Raw genomic sequence first — 20489 nt, 5'->3', positions numbered from 1 at the left:
AAACTCCCTTCATCAGTCTACTGCCTGGTGACCTACAATGATCCGTCTGTCCACTGCAGTTTCCCAGACACTTCCATAGTGGCCCTTATCGTAAGTCTAAAGCGATGCTGCCCTCTCCTGTTCACTCTTGACCCGAATGATCTGCTTCCAGGCAAAGGCTGCAAGATGTCTTCGTAACCACCTCGAGCTAAAGCATAGCCAGGGAAAAAGGTCCACAGTTTAACTGTACTTTTATCAGTCTTTTAAGATCTCCATAAATAGCACACAATTGAAATGTTCTTGAAAATTCTATTCCTTGAAAATTTCCCCTTCCTAACTTTCCTTCTTTTTCTCTTTCCCCATCCCCCTTATAGTCTTTGTTTACAATTGATTTTATTTTTTTTTAAATCCATCTTCTCCTTAACAATCTCTTCTTACCCCTGAGAGCTTTCTAAACACACTTGTCCTCTAGACCCAGTTAAAATAATGCAGGCTCTAATTGTAACAAACAGTTCATTAAAAATCAGGGGAGACAGTCAAAGCCTGGTTCCATTATTTGGTCCCTGAGATAAGAGTTTGACACAATAATTGTGCTAGCTGAGGCAGCTCCCGAAAAGAGCTCATCAGGGAGCTAAACCCCTCTTCGGGGGAAAGGGCAAATGTATGACAGCACTGAGGTCTGAAGAGACAAAATAACAATTATTTAGTTTTTCTATTGTTCTTGTTACCACCCCTCCTGCTTAGTAACTTAAAATATTCACACAGCTCCGTTTAGGAACAATGCCTTTAACACTCATTCAAGCCATTATTGAATGCATGTATAGTTCACTCATTCTGAAACCAGATTTTCCAAACATGGGCTGTGGGGGAAATTCAAAAGGACCACTGGAGGGCTAGGGAAAAAAAAAAAAAATCTTATTGTTAATGTAATTGTTTAAATTATGATTGGTTTAATATCAAAAGAAAACATAATTTTATTTCTATTGTTCTTTTTCATAAGTTTTATGCTGACAGCATCTCATTTTTCCCAGGGTAAGAGCAATTGAGAAGTGGCTGTAAGTACTGACTGCAAGCAGTTATACTAATCAGCCTTTAAATGCTGGCTGCGACTCAGTCCCTCCACTACCAGGGAGAGTGTTCTGTGCGCTCCTCCTGTAATTACGGCCAATTCTCTCTCCTCTGCCCTGGAGGAGCTGAACTGCTCCTTCCATGGAAAGGTAATTAGCCATTTCCTGCCTAGGGAGAGTCGAATGGAGACGGATGAGCTGAAAAAGCCTTAAGTATGCTCAGCACTAAATAGTGCTGTTCTCCTCCTTGAACATCCACAGCTCTAAATGCCGCTGGATTAATCGTTCTCGGGGTCTGCTCTGTCGCCGCCCCTCTGGCACCGAGCGCTTCTAGGGACGGGTTCTCCAGGCAGGCTCCTCGTATCCTCAGGTGGGGAACTCGGTGCTGCCAAGTGTTGAACATCTCTGCACAAGAGCTGAGCGGTGTCATTTCACTGGGCTGAGAGTGTCAGTGCTTTGCAAACACTGGATTCATGTGTCCTGACGTCTGCGCTCATGTCTCACCCTGAGAGCACAGACTATTTAAACGAGGGGGATGGCTGTTGTCTCTCATCAAGCTCTCTATATACTGTTCCACTCCAATAGCTACTGAATTTTTTCCCCCTTAAAACTAATGTGTGTTTTGGTAAAATTTCTTCAGAATATCCCCGTTTCCTTTTCCTCTGTATTCACAAGTACCCCCCAAATCCTATACGCTTCTATCTGTTTAACAAAGAACTCAGATTTGCTTCCTGAGCTATGCACAGACACATCTTAAAATATCTTGCTAACTCATCTTTCATTCACCTGGAAGCCATATAACAAGGCAGACTGCCTTGAGTACTCACTGTCATCTGTCAGCTCTCAAGGTGTTAATCAGGCTCACAGCACCCACATCATTTGCAATCTTCATTTGAGGCACGCCTGCAGGTCCTGTGATGTGCTGCGATGGAAAACTTTTTGCTTACATCTGGAATCATTGTTCTTGACGTCTCAGATGCGGGTGAGGGGAAACCTTTATAAGGGGAAAAGGACAATGAAGCAAGATGTTAAAACAGCTAGCTGGTCAATGAGTCACAGCTACTAAAAATTTGGCAGCAGCCACAAAGCAGCTAAATGTAACCAGCTCTAAAAGGCCCACAGGATGTCTCTTGCTCATTCACTCACACATGCAAACACACAGAGTTTAGACAAGCTATTCCCTGCTCCTCATGCTCTTGAGATGAACTCGTAAGCAACTGGGGCATAGGGTTTAATTTCTACAGCAAGTATTTATTTTGCTTTCCTTAGCTGATTTTCTAACCTCCATCACTCTAATGGAGGCTTCTGATGGTGTCTTAGGGTCTGACTTGCAGCCTGCTGAATCCAGTGTGAGTCTCTCCTTGATGTTCAGTGGAGACACCACAGATCAAGCCCTTAGCAATCAGTTTGGGCCACATGTGCTGATGACTAAGAAGGTAGATGCTGACAGTGTAGAATAATAGCAGAGGAGGCATAAAAGGGGACTGTCTGTCTGATGCTGTATGATGGTTGCTGATGTTGATTGTGGCCTCTTGGTTTATCATATTGTCACTGCTGATGTGGCAATGGCTTTGAAGAGAAGGTAAGAACTTCAACTTCCTAGAGAAAGAAGACTTGAGAGACAACAGGGTGCTGAAAAAGAAGGGTCAGGAAGAGCAAAGATCAGCAGTTGTGAAGGGAAATGAAAAGGGATGTGAGGAAACTGCAAAGAAAAAAAATTACTTGAAACAGAAACCAGGTTTTCACACCCACTCCCATGGGTAAAATGCCAGCAACAGCAACTAACAACAACAACAATAATATATTAAAAAAAAAAGCATACAACCCGATCCATAAGTTGAAAAAAGGCTTCTAAAAATTCTTGCAGTGGTACGGTAATAATTATATAGCATTGGTAGACAATTGGAACCAGAGAAAAAAAATGGTTTTATGAGCCCCAGATCACCTACTCAAACTGGGAGGTGCCCACTTGTGCCAGCTGTGAATTTGGTCTCTGATTTTTGTAATATTTCAGATCCTTTGAAGGCTGTTTTAAAGAGGAAGTTCTTCAGTCCCTTTTTGCAAAATAAGAAGGTATAATCAAGGAATTATTTATTTCAAAACTGGATGAATAATATACTATCAAATTCAAGTGTTCTTCATTGTGATCCTGAAAACCTTTTGTTCAAAATGTCTTAAAGGTTGGAGAACAGGTTTTAAAAGCCTAAGTCTATTCCAAAACCACTGTGAATGGTTTTCTGGGAAGGAAAGATTATATATTACACTTGGTTCCTCTCCAAGATTTGTATGTCTTACATGAATACTCCTCTGTCTCCTTCTGTGGTGACATATCTGAGATCAATTATGCCAACAGTAAAGTCTGGAATTTTTATAGTCCAGCTCTTTATGAGCTTTTTCATAGAAGAACTTATGAAGGCTGAGGCATAGGAAAAGTCCAATAATCCTGGCCTGTTATCTTCATCATCTCCAGCCCTCTGTCTTTTCCTCTTTACCCTCTCCAAGTGAAAACACTGGCTCACATAATACACATACTGCATTGTGGTGATTTAAATGGCCATCTGTATGTTTATCTGAGGCCTCTGTGAATGGGCAGCCTCATTAGTGCTTGTGTCATGGACGGATGGGCCAACACAAATTCTGTTTGTGTAAGATAAATTCTCCTCTCCTGGCTTTATCTCTTTTGTTCATTCCTTTTGCACTCTCTCATTTTTCTTTTCTTTCCTCTCTGGGAGTTTATTCTTGCTAGAACTCACTTTCCTTATTTCTGAGGTCGGATCCTGATGTCTTTGCTTTCCTTTTTCTCTGCACATACTTAGGAGAAATCTATCTGAAAAGAAATGCATTTCTTAATCATAACCTGATTGTGGCTTTTCCTGTAGGAGTGATATTACTGACATTAGTGGGACTAACTGGAGAAAGAAGTGTTATTCAGGGCAAGGAGTAGTTCCTTAGTAATAACCTTTTAAGCCATGACTAGGGACCTAGAAGTTTTGAAGGCTGCCCTTAGGTTTATTTACTTTTTGCAATGATAAGAAGCAGTGAACCTGTATTATATGTCAATAATTAATATCTACTTTGTGTATTCTCCCAAAACAATGAAGAAAGGCTTATGAATTACAAGCAAAATGTGTTCATTGGATTGATCTGCTTACCTTTGGCTTTAGATTTTGAAAAACATGTTTATGGGGAGGATGCTGAATCTGTCATGCTTAGTTGCACTGAGTAGCACTTGACTGCTCAAATGCTCCTGTTGGGTGAATTAAGTATCTGATAAATTCCGAGGAGCAGCATTGTGCTTCACTGGCTGGGAAATTGGGAAGTGGAGAGGCAATTGTTTTAGCCCATATGAAGGGAGGTCACTGTCAGTGTTCTAAATCAAGGCTTAAAGAAAGCAAATGTTAGTTCAGATGAGCAGAGGCTCAGCTGCAAGTGAGGTTTTGTCCCTGTAAGGACATTACAAGAATGGTATGTTGGGTATCCAACATAATGTTGATTTTCCATATAGTTTCTGCTGCATTTAGTTCACTGCCTATCCTCAATGCTGTCTCAACCTGAGTGCCCTACTGGATCCTTTCTGGTTTATTCCTCAACATTAGTATCAGCTTCAAGGGGAATTTTGAAAGTGGGTGAGGACATTAAAAAGATACATGAGTGATGGTTGAAAATCACCAAGAGTCAAACTATTACTCATTCCTAAGTGCTTTTGAAAGCCATCTGCAGAAATTGAGATAACAGAATCCAGTTTTCTCTTCTATCAAAGAGCATGTTCAGGAAGGGTAAGGGCTAAGGAGGGATACATTTGCTTTCAACAATAAGTAATTATCTCTGACTGAAATACACATGCAGCACACATGTGGAAGGAGGAGCAAGTGTAACAGTCTTTTACTTGGTAAAAAAATGCATCTGTAAAACTTAAAAAGGATTCCCCAGGCTCACAGAAGGCATTGTACCCTACTGATAGCTTTTTACAACTGAACTTCAGTTCCAGTGTTCAGATTGCTTCAGCACAGCTATGGGAAAATATAACCCTGGTCCTAGGAATAGGAAGGAATGTCTATTTTTCATCCTCACGTAATTGAAAACTGACTGAAAACAATTGGCAGGAATCTAAATATTCACATTTGGGCAGACACCAAACATGGGAAATTTCAGGCCAAGGGAGTTTTTTGGGGAAGATTATGAGGAAGTGCATAAGAATAGGGTTTTCTTTCTTTTTTTTAAATTCTTTTTTAGTTGTTTTTTTCTTCTTTTTAATGGCAATGGTAAGTGTTCCATTAGAGGTGACTCAACATATAAACTGTCCAACCATTTTTTTCCTAGTGCTTGTTCTTCAAATCCTGTGCTTATTACTTAGTATAAAAGTAACAGACAGTGTATCTTTAAATAGAAATTACATTCCTGTCAGCTTACCCAAAGCCCAAATATGGGACAGAGTGTCAGAGAAAAACACTAACATGAGGGATTCAGGGACCTGACGAGGTTACAGACTCTGCTTCTGCCTGATAAACAACTTACACTGAGTTGTGCTTCCTGAACTTGTATCTCAGGACATAAAATTAAGGGGGAAGTAGCCCCTTTCTTGAGCAACAACAGAGAGAGAGAGATCTAATGTAGGGTGAAGCGTGGGGTATCTGGAAAGCATAGGGTAACAAGGTATTAATATGCCATTTATTTTGGTTTACTGCCACCTTGGGCTGAGGTTGATAAAGAGGCACATGGCTTCACTGGCAGGAAGATTTGGTCATGTGCTATAAAATATTATAAATATTACATGGTGTAGCTGAGGAGCCTGCACTCCAAATGTAATCTAGTATGGCTCAAACACTGAAGAACCACTCCATAAAAATGGCACTTCTCCGTTCTGCACATCTGTTTCTTGCATGTATTTTAAGAGTCAGATCTGCTTAAATAACATTTAAATGAGGGTTTTACTGTGGGGATTTTTTTAAGAAAAAAACATCTGCAGAGCTCTGTAGAGCCAAGTCTACTTGGAAAGACAGCTTGCTCTTCTTCAGCATGACTTTTAACTGCAAGATCATTGCTGCTCTCCTTTATTTCTGTGTGTGTGCAGTGAAGATGTGAGGTCAGGAGGAAATGCCTTGCACTGGTGCAGGACTGGAGAGAAGGACAAAAGTTGCATCTGGGATCCTGCAAGCTGATGTGAGTTGGTTTGGGCACAGTTTATTTCAGAGTATTCCCAAAGGAACTTCCTTCCCTACTAAAATCCTGCCATCTTCTGCTGCTCAGCAGTGCTGGAGACCAGAAGCCAGCTATACCCTATATAGAACTGTCCCTCTGAGCATGTGCTGCTGGCTGGGAGAGCTGGTGTTACTCCAGTGCCACCCTCATGTTAACAGTACCCTCAGGAAAGCAGCAGCAGCTGGTGCAGTCCTGGGGTCCTCCTGCCATGATAAAGGTTAAATTAAAAGCCTGCAAGGAAGTACATCAGTGCACAGTGCTCCAATGGAGTACCACCAGGACTCTGTGCTGATCTCCTTGTTAGCAATCCCAGCTGGGCCCACATCTCTTCTCCCCCACCCCTGGGGAATTCCTTCCTCATCTTCATTCTTTGTTTCTCAGCCATGGGGACTGGGATGCTTCCTGGCTAGCTCCATTCTTGTTGAGGACAACCTTGGCTACTCCCACCGGTGGGAGATAGTCACACCCTTCAGAGTCTCACAGCCAGAAAGCAGCTGTCGTTTGACTCCCAGTGACCTTCCTTTCCCTTCCCTCCCTGTGGCCTGGCTGCTTTTACCGCCAGGCTCACACCATGACCAGCTTCCAATCTGCTGCTGCGATTTGAACTCAGGCAGCAGGAAAAAGCTGACCATCCCACGCCTGGTGGCTCACTGTGCTGAGCCACCGCATCAGCTGGAGTCTAGCCCCTTATTACATCCAGATGCACAAACAGTTTGCCTGCCAAAAGCATGCTTGGTGCTTCGTGAAACCCTATCACTGAGATGGATTAGTGGCGGGACTGCCAGCAGCGGCTTTCGGGAAAGGCATCAGGAGGGAGGGAAGCCTCGGTACGTGTGGTACATCCACCTCCTGAGATGGGCTTGCTTCTGGAAACTGTCTTTCTACTCAGAGGTAATTGTAAGCACAGAAGGAGGAAAACAAAGGAAGAGAGGAAGGTTTGCTAAGTGGCTCCACATTATAAATCAAATCTCCACAAATCTGTGCCCTCTCCATAGTCTCACATGCAGGACCCTTCATTTCTGTTCTTGGTGCTCTACTGTGCAAATCATTTCACTCTGGCTCCCCAGCTCTGGGCAGTTCCTTTACTTCCAGAGCAGCACAAGTCTTCTCTCATAGGTCCTGTTTTATAGTCCACTGTGCCTCCCACCTGTTCATCTTTCTGTGCTTCTCGCTTTGCTGAGGAGGGACTCATCCTCCCCAAACCTTCCTGCTTAGTCTACCTGGTGGTGTAGTGGAGCTCAACTTAAAATTTAGAAAATGTTAATTGAATTTGCAGTTCTAACTACGTGAAGAAAAGACTTAATTGCACTTGTCTGAGAAAAACTGATCAGCATTTCAGCTTGAGGCTTAAAAGGCTTTGGGAAGGAATCAGAAGTTGTTTTGTGTTCTCTGCATAAAAGGGTAGTGGCTGTCATTTGTGCAAAGCTTTGCACACATGTAGCCCACATTGTGTGTATTTCACTGTGAATTAGAATCTATGAAACAGAATCATTATTTATGAATTTGCTCATGCATCTGTAGTGATTCAATCACCAAAGCTGTTGGAAGCTTAGGCCTGGATCCCCATTTTGCTTGCAAATGGACAATAGCAGAACCCACAGTTCAGATATGAATGCAACGAGTTCTCAGAATATTCAAAACGGGAATCTAAATTCTGCAGAGTCAAATGACTTCCATGATAGTTAAATTTAAGCTATTTAGGGACCATTATCTGTGCAAGAGTTTCCTCCTTCAGCAAAATAAGCTGTTCCTTCTTACTCAAGGCAAATGATCTGTTAAATCTGTAGGCTGGGTTTTCTGTCTAGCTTCTGGCCACAAGGGGACAGACAGTAACTGTCACATAAAGACAACACCGTGTCCTAGGTGGATTAAGTACATCAAAGTCAGTGCTTCAGCATTAAATGTTTCTGAAAAGTAAAAAAAAAGTATCCTAGGCAGTACAAATCAGATTAAAAAATGTATCTACTGAATTAGCACAGGAGAGATAAGAGAAATAAAGAACCTATATATTTCAGATGCAGCATAGGAAAAATGCCATAAATGTAAAAGTGTTTATAGTTAAAAATATACTTGATATTAGGAGATTGAAGCAACATGTGAAGTGACATACAGTACGTGCCAGAAGCTTTAGCCCTGTAAAACTGCATGGAGGAAAAGGCATGAACACTTGATAGATCAGGGATAAAAAATGTGATTTTAGGACCTCTTGCCTCATGTTCATAGATTCAGGTCCATAATGCACTTAATGACAGCCAGGTACTGCCCTCTGAGCATAAACATTTTCTTTTTAACATCTTGTAGCACCATTGCTTGCAGCTCTGAGTCATGAGAGATGATGGACCTCTGCCTCAGCACTGCAGGACCTGGCCCCGTCATGCTGCCTGTCTGGGCACTCTGCAGGCAAAGAGCTCCATCCACCCCCCAACACGCCAGCCTAGGGCTCCATCTCCTTCATCACTCAAATTGGGCTGTTTTGACCTTTGAATGGCTACTCTGTGCAGTCACAAGAAAACTCACTTATTGAGATAGCTGGTTCCAGGGTGATTGAATTAATTCGGGTATATCCTCATTTTTCCTTCTGAAGCTGATCACACAAAGATTATCTTCAGTACATCCTGCATCAGTAATACCACTATATACACTTTATTCCATTTTCAGTGACCTTTTGTTTATATTTGTTTCATAAAGTACCAGACTCATTCACGGGGCTATTAATTAGCGCTGAAGTCAGTAATTTTGGATCATTTTTGATGATTGTCATCCTAAGAGTGGAATATGATCTGGTGCAGGAACTTGCTTTTATTTAGTCCTTGGGGGGGAAAAAGTGCTTAACTGGGAGAAGTCAGCAGTAAACTGAAGGGAATAAAAATTGACCTTTCTTTACAAAGTGTCTGAGTTTTCATGGTTTTCTCATGTCTTCATGCTGTGAGTAATGTAAGGAATGCCGCAGGCAGAGTGTCTGCAAGCTCAGATATTAAAAATAAAAACTTTATGTAAGCCGGTTGCATTTTCCTCTGTCCACTTTAGTTTGCTCATTCTCTTTTTTTTTTCTTTTTTTCTCATTAGAAGAAAGCAAATTCTGGAGATTATTCCCACATGAAACACTTCCCCACATGAGTGTCAGTACTGCCAAGTCACTGATATAACATCCCACTACTCCTAAGAGATCCATGAACATTCAGTGATACGAGTTTGTCAGGCTTCTTCAGCCCTATTAAAAAAGTAACTTTTCTTTTAACTTCTCACAGAAGTTGTTAGACAGCTACCAAAGTAAGAAAAGCCCTTCCAGCTGACTGAGGGGGAATTTTTGAGCGTCTCCTGCCATCTTGTGGGATTGAGGAGAACATTCGCTTTGCTTATTAGCAGTCTGAGTTGTCAAAGCTTTCCTTGCGGCCCCACTGACTAGTGAGCAAATGAGACACAGCCCATGGCAGTGCACCCTCTTCTGCAGGAACAGGTTTGGGGGAACCTGCTGGCCTTAATGGGACTACCCTAAGTCTCTCCCAGTATGTCTGTGGCCAGGATGGCCACTTAGAGATTCGTTATCTAGCCATTGATAGAGGAAAGGATCAAAGTGTGTGGGGGCTTCTCTTGCTATCAGTTCATCTTGGGGGATGCCCCTGGTACCATGTGGGGCAAATCTGCACCAGGATCACCTCTATATCCAGCAGAGCTGCCAGAGAGGTCGAGAAACTGAGTATGGGGTTGGAAACCAAGGTCTCCTGCCTGCAACCACAGCTCACCCCAGCTATGGCTGTGTGGGTGGCCCCGGGCACGGCTCTGAGCACAAAGAAGCCAATAATTTCTGAGTGATAATTCCATGTTTGTCTGTTCTTAAAACTTCCCGGCAACGAGCAGCAGAGTTGCTCTTTGTAAATAAAGCGACTGGTAGTGTGTGAACCATGCAGACCTACAGAGCTGCCTGGTTGTGCAACAGCTAAAACACAGCAAGGTTGGGATACCAGAGGCTGACCCAGGTAAATGCTCCTACGTTTTAACAGTGGGAGGCTGCAAAAACACCGCTGTGAATTGCTCTGACTCCTGAGTGAGGGGCAACAGTATCTTCAGTGTGAGCAATTTGTTTTCCCACCCATGCACACCATCTGCCTGTTGGTCTCACTAGCTAAAGACAGCTGAAATGGTGTGCCTTTGTTTACTTCAGGCTGCTTTGGTGGAGCTCTTCTGTAGGCTTTGGAATCACTTTGGGGTGACTGAGTCTGCCATGTGAGAAATGTTCCTTTCATATTTTCAGCTTCTTTTTAAATTTGCTGTTTGAAACCACAGTCAGGCTGAATAGAGAGAGTGAGTTCCTGAGGATGTTGGTGAGTCCTCACCAGGAAGAGGCTGTAATGGCTTTGGAAGGTCAGGGGTCAGGACTTTTTTCAAGTAGGTTTCATTGGTGGTCTCTGACAGTGGGGAAGCCATGAGGTGTTGCTTGCCATTCCAGGCTTTGGAGGGGAATATTCTGGTGGATGTAGATTTATCCATTAATTTTCCTGTCTATTACCTTGCATCCCTGTGGTTCCCAGACATAATTTCCTTACTCAGTTAGTTCCTCTCTCTCCTTCTCTCTTTAACCTACATTCTCTTTCTACCCTTTGTCCTTTGCTACCTCTCCAATTCCATTATTCTCCATGGATCTCAAAGAGTCTTGGCCACCTCCATCCCAGATTATGTTGCCCAGGCTCTTTTTCCTGGTTTACATCCCAGGCTTTATTTCCCATGTTCTTGATTCAGGTCCTGCTGTAGAATGAGATAAATTCCTTCTATCAGCAGAAGGGACAGACAAGCTGCCACCTTGCTTTCCCTTGCCCTTGCACCACTCAGGCCCAGAGGTACTGCAAACAGGGAGGTAGGACATGGAAAATGCAGAAAACCTACTTCTGCCAAATGGAGGCCTGGGGTGTGAGTTTGTGAGGATGCCATATAAACATAGAAGGCAGAAACACAAAGGATCTGTCAGATTTAGGCATGAACAATTGCTCTGTGGGGTTGCACAACCTCAGCAGGCAGAGGAATTGTGTGAATGCACGACCAGGAGGAAATTCTAGCCATTAAACAACTGTACTGAAGATGAACAGACTGCTGTCATTTGAAGGCTTTGTATTTTGTGCAAACGTGGGCAGATTTGCTGGGGAGCACCAGGTCCAGATTAAATTTAGACTCTCTTCTTCATAGAAATTCTTCTTTAGCTTTCCTCTAGTAAAAGTAAAAAGCAGCTGTCCCCCACCCACCTGAAGAAAACAACTATCAACACTCTCATTTTCTAACATCAAAGTCAGCCCTTAGCCTTATTTTAGAAGTGGATGGATAGTTTTGATTGAACATTTCAAAATATTGGGGTACTAAGGCTAATTATTTTTAACCTAGTGTGGATATTTGCAGCCCACGAGGTTTGATTGACAAATGCACAAGCAACTGAGATAGTTGCTCTGGATGGGTTTAAAAATGAGGAGTTCTGTTAACATTGCTTATTAAAAAAAAAAAGTCTAGTTCTCTCAGAATATGCATTCATTACCCTGGTGTGTAAATCCTTGCCACCTGACCAAGAGGAAATCTTTTCCTGTCACCCAGGGTTGCCAAATAGGCCTGCCTGTAAATTGCTTTATTTACAAGTAGTCTGTATTTGATGGTGATATTATTATGAAGTTTAAGAAAAATACACTGAGGAACTAGTGTCACAGCTCCTGCAGTAGCTAGAGATGTCTGTCCCTTATTGGAGGCTCTCTCACTACAGAGAACCTGTGGCATATGTTGCCATGTTTTCACTCATGAAACCTGACAGGAACTGGAAAGAGTTATGAGGCTGAGCAGTGCATATGTAGTTTCTTTAATCCTCCCTTTTGTTACATTGCACGTTGCCTTATAATGCCATCCCTTTGTAGCTTGGGACAGCACAAGACTCTGGAATCAGCTTGGTGGCATCTGCCATTCTAACTACTTGCCCTCTGCACACACGTATTGGGGGAGACACAGGGGACACAAGTAATACTGAAAATAGTCCTAAAAGTTACAATGCTTTTGAGTGTGGTGTAGAAGATAATTGAAGTAAAAGAGAACCTAATCCCAAGGCTGCATGAATTCTCTGAATTCAATTAGACTTTAATGACATTACTTGTTATATGTTGAAAAACTGAAAGGCATCCCAGGAAAAAAGAAATCACAGTATTTTAACAGATCAAGCTAATTAATGGATCTAGGTATATGCAGAATTCTTTCCTGTCACCTCATGATAAGCAGAGTCTCATCTTTTTTCTTCTTTTAGGAGAAACTGCCAATATGACATATTAAACTTTGTAGCTTTGCAGAAGCATGAACAGAGGAAATTTGAGCCTGAAATATTTGCTTAAAATAATGAAGATTTATGACTCTGTTGATAGTATTGAATCTTTCAAGTACAGATGCTGAAAGGATAAGTTATTTTTTTGGCAAGTCTTGAGAAAGAACATGTTATAAACTTAATGACTTAATTTTGCTTTATATGCCAGTAATGTAGGTGCTTTATGGACAATTTGATATCAAATGCATAGTTTAGAGACAAAGATGCTTTGAACCAAAATGCACACTCTTAGAGAGTCCTGGTTTTAACTGTTATTGCTTAAAATAAATGTTCTCTCCCTTCCCTGGTTAGTTAGAAATTGCCAAGGCTGTCTCTGGTATCAGTAAGAAATATATAAGGCTTATTGGGAAAGAGAGGTGCGAAATGGAAGGGAATTTAATTTGTCAAGGTCCCTCACATATTAATTAATATTCAGTATGTGTATAAGGAAAAGATTCAAAATAGTTCAGATGTGTTTGAGGGAAATGTGTTTTGAGAATTTAACCTTCGTGCAAACACATTACCATTTTTTTCTTTAATTTCTTCACCTTTTGTAAGTATTTGTTTCTGGATTTTTTTTTTTTTTTGTACATAACAAACACATTTGTTTGCAGTTTACATTAACCTGATTTGAACCTCGAGGTGGCTTCCTAGTGGCAAAATATTTCCTTGTCCCCAGAGTATGGTGAAGCTATAAAATAGATTACTGAGGCCTCGGTGTTAACAAACACCTTCTGTCCTCAAAGAGGCTGTGTGGGTGCCTAGTGGGCAGGTGTCCTCAGCTCACTCAGGGATCAGAGAGAATCCCTGAATCTTCGAGTTCCTCTGGAATTTTCACGAGTTGGATGTGTAGAAACTGCCCTCTTACTCAGAAGGGCCTGTCCAGTGATGCTTGATAGCTAGGGAAAAAATAAAAGAATGATTATTTTGTAAATAGGAATGTTTTTAGTGCAGGAGCTTTGTAATAGCTACACTGAAGAAAATAAAAGATGTTTCACTGGACACAATCAAATATGTGATTGCTCAACTTCTTAGTAGTGTTTCAGCACTGGAGTACAGCAACTAATAAAAACTGCACTGTCATAAAGGATGTTTAAAGGTTACCCCAAGGCTGGACAGGACACAGTAATTTTTCTTGCCCATTATACAGCTCATTCTGCTACTACTGCCTAGTAAAGGAATTCTTACAGTTCCACAAGCATTAGGTCTGGGAAACTCTGACATCAGTTACTTTACAGGCTTTTTGAGGAGACTTTTTTGTGTGGTGGCAGATGAGGTCACATCCATGATGCAGCACTGTTGTTCTTACTTCCTCCAAATCCCCTAAATCATGCCCTAGGTTTGAACAGGATTACAGCCTGTAAAAACAATTCACAAACACCAGGTGGAGAACATGACAAGGCAAAACAGGGAAGACAGAGACACAAACCCTTATTGAAATGGACAACTATAATAACATAACAGCTCCTAGGGCTGTGATGTGTAGGCAGCATCTACCAAATGTGGCATGGACCAGGAATTAAAACTCAGAAAGGAAGGAACTTCAGGGAGGAAGAGGGCAGGAGGCAAAAAGCATCTCAGATGTACTGACTGGAGATGAGGGAACAAGGCCACTGTGGTTTACAAAATGCAGACTCAGGTTTTGTTCTTCAGCTTGCCACAGGCCTCTTGAGTGATCTTGGGGAAATAATTTAATTTCTTATACCTCATTTTCACACTCTTTTTCTGTCTTACCTATTTACATTTCACGCATTTAGGGCTGGGTCTGTGTACTTACAGAATGGAGGAGCTTATGATGAATTTATTGGAACATATTGATGTGATATGAATAATGCATTGGAATGATGCACCATCCTACTGACAGTTTACACAGGTTCCCTTCTTTCTGCAGGGGAGGTTAAATGACCTCTGTGGCAGCAATGGTACTTTGAATTGCTGTGCTTTGCCTAAAGCTACTCAGCCAGGTTATGACAGGAGTGCAGTGTCTACCCAGCTTGTAGGGTCAGACCAGCTTCCCAAATTAACTGAGCTGTCAGGTTTGAAAGAGTAGATAATTCCCTGGAAGCATGTGTGTTTAAATGCAAGGCATAGCTGTGTGATCCCTCCTTTGGGAAAACAGAGGAATGATAATTTCTGCTATAGGAAAAGCTTTTTCCTTGGCTAAGACTCCCATCAGGATTCAATGCCTCTTGGGGGTTTATGGGGCAGTTCAGGTTTAATGTCTGCCCCTTCCCTGCCTCCCAACACATGCCATGACTGTCTTCACAAGTCTTAGCATAAACATTTATTTTCTCTGGCCCCAGGAGAAGGGAAAAAAGGATCAGAGATGTTTTTGCTGATCCTTTTAGGTGGGGCTGTGGAGCAGTGACAGGAGCAGCAGACGAAGTGAGCACATTAGTGTGCTCCTGACTGACGAACTGCTGGAATCAGAGCTGAGGCAAAGCATTCCTATTAAAAAAAAAAAAAAAAGTAGTAGAGAATGGTAGGGAGGAGGCTAAATAAGACTTTTTATCTTCAGTGGTACTCTGAGGGCCTTGCCACAGATGGGCTGAGTTAGTAATAAACTGAGTAGAAATAAATGCAGAGGAAAGGGAGGAGGAGGAGGGCTGGCTGGCGGCTTCTCCTGTACCTGTTCTGGTATTTCCAAGTTTCGGTGGGACAAACTGTGGCATCTCTGGATGGGGGGAGGGGCTGTAAGTTATCTCAGCTGGGATGGCTGTGCTGGTGATCTGAGCAGCCGGCAGCCCCTGAAGCTCTTTGGCTAGTGGAGGTCCTGAGCGTTTGCCAACAGCCTCCTGCTGGTGGTAGGCAAAAGAGCTGCGTGCTGCCAGCAGGCTGGAATCCTCTGCCTCCTCTGGGGAGGCTTTTGATGTCTGTGCATGTGCTTGTCTTCCCCCATTTGAAAGCAAGCAAAAATCTCTGGTATGGTTTGAATGGTGCCCTGGTAGATCAGTGCTCGCTCCTGCCCTGGGCTGGACCCCGCTGTTGTAGGTGGAGGCCATTCCTAGCACTTTGGGCAGTGTGGCCCACCTGCAAGTGGGGCCGGGGTCTCTGGCTGTCCCTGCTGGGTGTGGGGTGAGGGTGACAGCCCTGCAGTCAGGGTGTATGTCACCTGGAGCTCTGCAGCCCTCCATCAGCTCTACACTGGAATGTCCTGGGAGTAGGGCTCCAGAGGGGCTGCTGGAAGCAGTGCTTGCTTGAGGAGCCAGCCCAGTGGTTCCCACTGGCTGCCTCCCTGCTGCAGGGATGAGGTGTGTCCATGCACTCCTCCTCAGGAATCCTGCCAGCTTGTGCTCCTGTTAGTGTTGAGGAGCTGGCCCTGTCAGAGGGATCTGTGTGTTCCCCTGCATGAAGAGCCCTGTGTGTGAAGAGGCAGATGCCTCGTGTCCTGGCCTTTCAGAGGGATGGGGCAGAGCAGTGTGAGGTGGTGCATCCCCTCCCTGTGCCCAGGGTGCAGGTCCTGGGGACTCTGTCTCGCTGGCAGCCTGCTTGGGGTGACCTTACCATAAATGAGGTTCACATGCTTGAGCCTACACAAAAGGGCCTTAAGACAAATGAGGGGAGACTGATATGCTCTGTAACTCCACAGCTGGATGGTGCCCTGGCTTGGCCTCAGCAAATAGTCCTGGGATGCTGCACCTGTGCCTTAACCCCCTGTAAGCAGGAGCAAAGCCTCTTCCTCTGTGGCTGGTCATCCCTGGCCCTGGATGCTTGGAGTACCTGCCTGAGCACTGCCAGAAGTTTGGCAGCCCTGAGTTTGGTCAGAACTGTTGGTCCCCTCCTGCCTGTTGGGCAACTCTGGTAGCTACTGGTGAGTACAGGAAATCAAAAAAAGACCACACAGATAATGACCTAGGAGGGATTTACTAATAGTTAATATTTGCTGTCTTCAAAAGGCACCCCTGGTTTCATTGAATTTTCTGCCTATGGTGTAACTTTTTCTCTCTTATTCAGCATATTCTTTTCCCTGTTATCAAAGGCCAGTTAGCAACTAGGTGTCTCCTTCAGGAGCTGAGAGTCCGAGAGTCTATTAGTTTCCATTTGAGAATGAGAGCAACTGCAGTGTATTGTCGGAATCACAAAGCTTCCAGGAAAAGTGAAAGCCTCAGCCTGCAACCTCCAAAGATCATTAGTGAAGTTTTTCTTTATTTCTGTGGGAATAGAAGAGTGTCTGGGCAATTAGCAGTATTGTAATGCAACAGATTGCTCAGTGAGTACAGAGGAGCCCTGATAGCTGTGCTCCTTTGTAATAGTAGATGAACTTTTTAAACCTTTGCTTGCCAAGTTCAGCTGAGGAAAACCTGCCTGATATATTGCCCAGGTATAACTTCTGTGGATACTCTGCAAAGCTCATTAAAATATGAGTTAGTGACTTTAATATTAATGTCATAATCCATCTGCCTACAGAAATGCAGTTATAGGATATGCCTTTAGGATAGGCTGGTGTAAGTAACACAGTGCAAACTCATCCCCAAAGTTCCATATGTGTGTGAAGTGTTTAGGAAATGCAACTGTGAAGTTATAAAAATCTCCTACGCATAATTGCTTCAAACTACATCCCACTGATAGACTAGTCCTGGAGGAAGTTAATTAGAAAGCCTTTGGCAATCTGCTCAGTTTAATTCTGGTTCTACATACTTCTAGGTCAAAGTGTCTGGCTGCTATTACTAATTGTCTTCTAAAAATGCTGGCATGTCTGAGGAGCTGCATGTCATGAATACCTGCACCTTCACTGCAGGTATTTTTACATATTATCTGATCAGATTTCACAGTTAGAGATACAGCTGTACTTACCTGCCTGGAAAAGTCGTGAGTGGGCTGAACTAATGTTGGGAAATAAGAGGAATGATCTTTCTTGATTGGTTTAATTAAAAAACTGAACAAACAAAATCACAGGTCCCTCCCACCCCCCCTCAAAAAATAGTCTTAATCTCACAACTTTGTTATCAGTTCTGTGGTCTGACTTGCCTGAGCTTCTTAAACTGAAGGGCAAAGAGGTGCCTGAAACAGCAGAGTATCCAAGAGCTACAGGACATACCTAAGATCTTTGATCTTAGATATAAGGGGCAAAAGTGCTACCTTAACAAGTTGGAAAGCAAACTTTTTAGAGTGAGTCTGTACACTCTACATCTGCATTCTTTAGGATATCTAGCAAGAGAATCTGAAGGAGATGTGATCAGTGTAGAATAAATCCAAAGTATGATCTTGTTTTTCTGGTGTAGTCTGAAACTGGGCACACTATCCCTTGGCTCTACTGATGCAGCAACATGTGTGGTGGAAACCAGGCCTCCTGTACTAGCTGCATGAAGCAGTTTTTGTCTGCTGATTTCCACTGGCTAAAAAGCACTGCCTCTCCTGTGGATATAGGCCAGGTGTTCACTGCATCCCATAGATGGGCATCAGAGAGATGTCCTTGCCTTGGGCTCAGCTGAATTTCCTGGGACAGGTAACTTGGGATTTAGGAGAACTTGGGTGTGGAAGGGAAATGCCAGGGTACTGTAAATAGTTGCCTTTGCAGAGAGCACAATCTGTGTCATCAGCACAGCTGGGTGACAGACTGCAGGGATGTGCTTTCCTGACATTTCCAGTAAGGGTGTGGGAGCTAAGTACCTTAGTGAAGAAAATCTGTAATGTGGCAATGATGATGATGTGCTTGAACATGTTTTGGTGTTGCAAAGTTGATGAAATGGGAAGCAAAGAGTAGACCAAAAAAATTGTATAAATAGCTTTTGAAAGGTAGTCACATTGTCTTTTTGAGACGGGAGATTAAATGGCCCCAGAGAGAATTCAGGCAGTGTTTAGCCAGGGTAAATACTCACACTTGCTACTTCCCACTGCGTCTAGAGGATGATAGATACTCACTTTAGAAGTATATGAGAACCAATTTTTCAGGGAGTGCCTGTCTCAAAAATAGATTAGTGTGTCCAGGAAATTGTAGGTGTGACACTTGAAATTGCAAGAAGATGCGACTAGAAGGTTTGAAAAGCTCTGCATGGTTGAATACACGTCCGTCATGAGACTACATGAAGTAGGAAGATATTCAATATCAGTTTCATTTTCTTTTGAAGGGCACTGTGTGCTTTTTCCCTTTCCTTCATTGCTGATGTGAGAAACACATGTAATGCTTTCCAAAAAAGGAGAGCATATGCATATGTCCCCAGACATGGCTATATTAAGTGTTGTAAGGAATACTAAACTAAGGAGGGGCTAGGTGATAACGCTTTTCTTAACAAGTTCTCCCCTGAAGGCATAAGGCAAGGCAACTGTGACTCTGCTCTTTCCCCAGAATGTGCTTTGTAGGCTCTCACTGCATTTGGACAAAATCTTTTTGGGAGCACTCTTGAAAAGCTTTAATTTCAACATTTTCTATTTCTGCCATTTGCCAGGAAGATTAATGACATGGGTGTGCCTGTCGTGAATAATCTTTAAGCCAGTTGTGTGCTGTGGGAACAGCGAAATACTTGGTGAATATCCCAAAGTGCATGGGCTCTGCTCAGGTTGTGCCGTTTACCCTGAATGGGGAAGAGGCTGGAAAGGTATTGCAAGCTGCAGTTGATAGATCATCTAGGTGCTTGCTAGACAAGGCTGGATCAAGGTCATGGTAATTCTTCACATACTCATCTCAAGACAACAGGTTACTTGAATCAGACTGTGTCTGCCCTTCTGTGATTGTGAAGGGAAAACATACACACATCTGTAAAAATGCCCTCCTCACAGTAACACTGGGCTTGGAGGTGTCACTCACCTGGAGGCCACACTTGCTTCTATTGTGGTGAAGAACAAGAGGAAACTGATCAGGTAGTAACGAGCACTTTCATGTAACTTATTAAAGTGCAACATTGATTATTTGTTGCAAATGATGAATTTATAATCTAAAAAGATCTCATGATAATGGACATTTCATGACATTATTAATGGAAGTGGTGAAAAAAGCAGAACTAGTTTAAATCACTTCTGTTTACTGTGGTCTCACCAAGTGAGTAAACACACCTTTGTATTAAAAAATGCCCTGGGGTGTATTACCGTGTCCCACAGCCATAGGGACGAGGAGAGAAGATCCAGCAGCAGGAATTGTGCAGCAAGATTGATTGATTTAATTATTTTACAAACTCTTTTATAGACTTCTTTCTTCATCGTCTAATTGGACAAAGGATCAGCCACCCCTTGGGGTGATTGGCTAAAATCCTAAAACATCCATTGTCAAAATATTTTTCTACTATACCATAAACAAGGCTGTTTTCAAGGCTGCAGGTGTTTTATTTACAGAAGTTTACAGAACTCTGCTACTATCTCTGTGAGAGAGAAAAGTCTCTCATGGACTTAGAAAATAGCAAGAAAACCCTTGCTAGCAGCATTTTTGTATCCACACCTTTGTAGGACATTTCATTATCTGAGCTGCATATAGAATTGACACCATTACCTTTAAAATCATCGTTACTGGCTTGATGTCACTACTAATTGTCCTCATTATAACGAGGGAATCCAGTGTCATCTGTAGGCTGCACTTCAGGCACAAATTCTCATGGTACTCAGTCCAGAATAAACATGAGTGTCTTATTGATTACATCATTACCAGGATTAGCAAACTTCAGGGTGTCAAACTTGTTAACACCAGGGGGAGAATAAATTTTGAGCCTAAATGCAAAGACCAAGGTTGTATTAATTGTCCAACCTAGAGCTACAAAGTTTTATGTAGAACTTCTGAGTGTTAAAATTGAATCAAAATCTTAGCTAGTATCTTGCTAATTGCAGAATCTTGCTGATTTTTATCAGCATTAAACTGAATAAACAGTAGAAGTCCATCACTGGTATAAATCTAGAAGGAGCAGTAAGAATAGGTATACATCTCTTTCCAGCAGCAGCAAATCTTTTCAGGTTCTTAATTGGCATAAATCAATGAAGATCACTTTGGGTTGGACATGTTC

The sequence above is a fragment of the Corvus hawaiiensis genome, chromosome 3 (assembly GCF_020740725.1).
Source record: "Corvus hawaiiensis isolate bCorHaw1 chromosome 3, bCorHaw1.pri.cur, whole genome shotgun sequence".
Classification (NCBI taxonomy): domain Eukaryota; kingdom Metazoa; phylum Chordata; class Aves; order Passeriformes; family Corvidae; genus Corvus; species Corvus hawaiiensis.
The sequence above is the reverse complement of the archived record's forward strand: the minus strand, read 5'-3'. Positions refer to the sequence as shown.